Raw genomic sequence first — 5,000 nt, 5'->3', positions numbered from 1 at the left:
TAATCACAGTTCATCTCCCTCGTCCAATCAGAGCCTGGGAATGTAACCCTCCACCACTAACACATCCTCAAAAATCTTCAAAAACACCAAACATCATTTCACCGTTTGGTGTTTTAGGTTCCAGGATATTCAGGATCTTTGGAACCTCCATTGATTTAAAACAAATATCCATAAACATGATGAAGACAGACAGACAGACAGTCAACAGTACACCATGCTACATGCTACTGTGTAGAGGAATCAGCTGTGTGTGTGTGTGTGTGTGTGTGTGTGTGTGTGTGTGTGTGTGTGTGTGTGTGTGTGTGTGTGTGTGTGTGTGTGTGTGTGTGTGTGTGTGTGTGTGAAGTGAGAACAGCTGCCTCTTCACAGCCTCACTGCTCCGTCTCCACTGACGGAGGCTGACGGGTACTTCACCACCAGACTTCCTCTTTATGCAGATTTTAAATAACGTTCCCTGTCGAGCCTGAAAGCATCGGATCCTTTATTCCTAATAATAATATATAATATATTAATAATATAATATAATGTAATGTAATGTAATGTAATGTAATGTAATATAATATAATAAATATAATATAATATAATGTAATATAATATAATATAATGTAATATAATCTAATATAATATAATATAATATAATATAATGTAATGTAATATAATATAATGTAATATAATATAATATAATGTAATATAATATAATATAATGTAATGTAATGTAATGTAATGTAATGTAATGTAATATAATATAATATAATGTAATGTAATATAATATAATGTAATATAATATAATATAATATAATGTAATGTAATATAATATAATATAATGTAATGTAATGTAATGTAATGTAATATAATGTAATGTAATATAATATAATATAATATAATGTAATGTAATATAGCAGAAATGATCTGAATGAAATGAGACATGAACTAAAAACAAACATCAGAGTTCCCTCTTCAGGAATGCGTTATGATGACATAATTAAGATGTAGTGGTGCTCCCTCTCTCTCTCTGTGTAAGAGAGGGAGAACGTCAGCGTGGAACCGGTTTATAAAGGAGGTGAACTGAGTCCGTCTGTGATGACTTAACATATGAGAACCTCACGTTCTAGTGAGAACAGGTCGCTACAATCTGACAAAGAACATAATTTGCAGACGTTAAAATGAACTCAGCTCTGAGGACGGACCGCTCAGTGTGTCGGGTTCTACTGAGCAGAATGATATCAAACACAGGTCGGGTTCTACTGAGCAGAATGATATCAAACACAGGTCGGGTTCTACTGAGCAGAATGATATCAAACACAGGTCGGGTTCTACTGAGCAGAATGATATCAAACACAGGTCGGGTTCTACTGAGCAGAATGATATCAAACACAGGTCGGGTTCTACTGAGCAGAATGATATCAAACACAGGTCGGGTTCTACTGAGCAGAATGATATCAAACACAGGTCGGGTTCTACCTACAGGATACTGACTTCTCAATAATCTTTATCACATAATGTGGTTTTAGATCAATAAAGTGTTTCTCCAGAGTCACATCAGGACATTTCTACGTGAGCAGAGAACACCAGGTTCTATGTCGTCTTAACATGACCACAGCTCATTTCCTAAACTTCATTTGACCCCAGTGGTCAGTGAACGATGTGTATCATGATGTGTGTCAGAAACAAAGATCTACTCTTTAAATGTTCCTGTTGAGAACCCTGCAGGTCGTTCTAGATGTTCTACTCTCTGTTCTGCCTAACGAGAACCATCACATCTCAATATCTTTACATTTAAAAAGATATTTCATGGAGCAGACACTTCCTCTCAGTGCTGCTGTTTCCATGAATGAATGAGGTTAATGGAACCGGGGGAAAGTGAAGCTCCAACAGAACCGATGTCTGATGGAGAACACGTTCCACAATGTTCTAGATTAACTTCTCTCTGCATCGAGAAAAGCTTTTCAAACAACAACGTATCTAAGTATTAATCTTTTATTTTTCTCTGACAGGAGCTTCTTCAGTCGACAGCCACGATAGAGGAGCTCAGAATAATGTCACTCTGATGTCACTCTGATGTCACTCTGATGTCACTCTGATGTCACTCTGATGTCTCTCTGATGTCACTCTGATGTCACTCTGATGTCACTCTGATGTCACTCTGATGTCACTCTGCAGGTTTTACTCTCCATAGAGAACGTATGGAGGCTGTCAGAGCAGTCCTCTGTCTCAACGATGGAGTGGGGAGGGTGAAGAATATATAAGTATTTATATGAATATGACTTTATCTCATACTGTGAATATGTAGACTGTATGAATAGTTTTTATACATGCAAAATGCTGTGTATTATTATATATTATATATTATATATTATATATTATATATTAAACATTATAGATTAAACATTATATATTATAGATGATAGATTATAGATTCAACATTATCTATTATATATTATAAATTATACATTATAGATTATACATCATATATTATAGATGATAGATTATAGATTATATATTAAACATTATATATTATAGATTAAACATTATAGATTATAGATGATAGATTATAGATTAAACATTATATATTATATATTATACATTATACATTATCGATTATACATCATATATTATAGATGATAGATTATATATTAAACATATATTATAGATTATACATTACAGATTATAGATTATATATAAAACATATATTATAGATTAAACATTATAGATTAAACATTATAGATTAAACATTCTATATTATAGATTATAGATTAAACATTCTATATTAAACAGATTATAGATTATATAAAACACAGTCTAGTTAAAATGAAATGTTCTGCTCGTCTTGTTGTGTTTGGTTTGTATTTTAATAAAAGATGAATTATTTGAGTTGATTCACTGGAAGCAGAAGAAATATTCTGTTTTTGTCTTCACTAGTTTAGAAGAAGAGTGGATTTAATAAAGTGTTTATAGATTCATTCATAATACATAATGTTAATAAAGTCTTTATAGATTCATTCATAATACATAATGTTAATAAAGTCTTTATAGATTCATTCATAATACATAATGTTAATAAAGTCTTTATAGATTCATTCATAATACATAATGTTAATAAAGTCTTTATAGATTCATTCATAATACATAATGTTAATAAAGTCTTTATAGATTCATTCATAATACATAATGTTAATAAAGTGTTTATAGATTCATTCATAATACATAATGTTAATAAAGTGTTTATAGATTCATTCATAATACATAATGTTAATAAAGTCTTTATAGATTCATTCATAATACATAATGTTAATAAAGTCTTTATAGATTCATTCATAATACATAATGTTAATAAAGTGTTTATAGATTCATTCATAATACATAATGTTAATAAAGTCTTTATAGATTCATTCATAATACATAATGTTAATAAAGTCTTTATAGATTCATTCATAATACATAATGTTAATAAAGTGTTTATAGATTCATTATTAATAAACTGATGTTAATAAAGTCTTTATAGATTCATTCATAATACATAATGTTAATAAAGTCATTCATAATACATAATGTTAATAAAGTCTTTATAGATTCATTATAATACATAATGAATTCATTTCATAAATACATAATGTTAATAAAGTCTTTATAGATTCATTCATAATACATAATGTTAATAAAGTCTTTATAGATTCATTCATAATACATAATGTTAATAAAGTCTTTATAGATTCATTCATAATACATAATGTTAATAAAGTCTTTATAGATTCATTCATAATACATAATGTTAATAAAGTCTTTATAGATTCATTCATAATACATAACGGTTCACTTTCATTTAGCTGAAATCAACTCTTCATTTATTCTGATGTTCAACAGAATCTCCTCCTGAGACTGAGAGAGAGATCACTCCATCACTCCTCCCTCCCTCTGTTCACTCCCTCCATCACTCCTCCCTCCTCTGTTCACTCACTCCATCACTCCTCCCTCCCTCTGTTCACTCCCTCCACACTCCTCCTCCCTCTGTTCACTCACTCCATCACTCCTCCCTCCCTCTGTTCACTCACTCCATCACTCCTCCCTCCCTCTGTTCACTCACTCCATCACTCCTCCCTCCCTCTGTTCACTCACTCCATCACTCCTCCCTCCCTCTGTTCACTCACTTCCTCCCTCCTTACTCCCTCTGTTCACTCACTTCCTCCCTCCTCCCTCCCTCTGTTCACTCACTCCATCACTCCTCCCTCCCTCTGTTCACTCCTCCATCCTCCTCCCTCCCTCTTGTTCACTCACTCCATCCTCCTCCCTCCCTCTGTTCACTCACTCCTCCTCCTCCCTCCCTCTGTTCACTCACTTCCTCCCCTCCTTACTCCCTCTGTTCACTCACTTCCTCCCTCCTTACTCCCTCTGTTCACTCACTTCCTCCCTCCTTACTCCCTCTGTTCACTCCTTCCTCCCTCCTTCTCTCAGCTTCATTACAGCAGAGAAACAAAGAGTCCACCCAGCGACACACAAGCTGGCAGCCAAGGTGACATGGGGGGAGCACACACACACACACACACACACACACACACACACACACACACACACACACACACACACACACACACACACACACACACACACACACACACACACACACACACACACACACACACACACACACACACACACACACACACACACACACACAGAATGGACTCCCATGAGCCTTTGCTTCATCTCTTTGGACGACACTGAGCCCTTTAGTCATGTGTGTGTTTATATGTGTGTGAGGAGAGAACAGAAGTGTATATGAGTTCATGTAGAACAAATTAAAGAACATCAACTCGTTCACTATAGGGGAGAGTCTTTATGAAGTCTGGTTCTGGTTCTGGACGTTTAAATCATCCGAATCGTTATTAAAGCATCAACAAGAAGATGTTCCTCTCCTCTTCTGTGGTCACAGAGCCTCTACACCTGAAGAACACGTTAAGGTTCCTGAGAGCTACTGAGGAGAACGTCCAAACACACGATGACAG

At 34.3% G+C, this 5,000-nt stretch overlaps 1 protein-coding gene across 1 annotated transcript in view; it reads right to left on the bottom strand.

Moving 5' to 3' along the window:
- ptprt (protein tyrosine phosphatase receptor type T) overlaps positions 1 to 5,000 on the bottom strand; it is a 247,747-nt gene that overhangs the window by 171,283 nt on the left and 71,464 nt on the right. The gene's annotated exons all lie outside the window — the stretch shown is intronic.

This window comes from Anoplopoma fimbria, chromosome 17, assembly GCF_027596085.1.
Source record: "Anoplopoma fimbria isolate UVic2021 breed Golden Eagle Sablefish chromosome 17, Afim_UVic_2022, whole genome shotgun sequence".
Classification (NCBI taxonomy): Eukaryota; Metazoa; Chordata; class Actinopteri; order Perciformes; family Anoplopomatidae; genus Anoplopoma; species Anoplopoma fimbria.
This window is presented reverse-complemented; position numbering and strand designations above follow the sequence as displayed.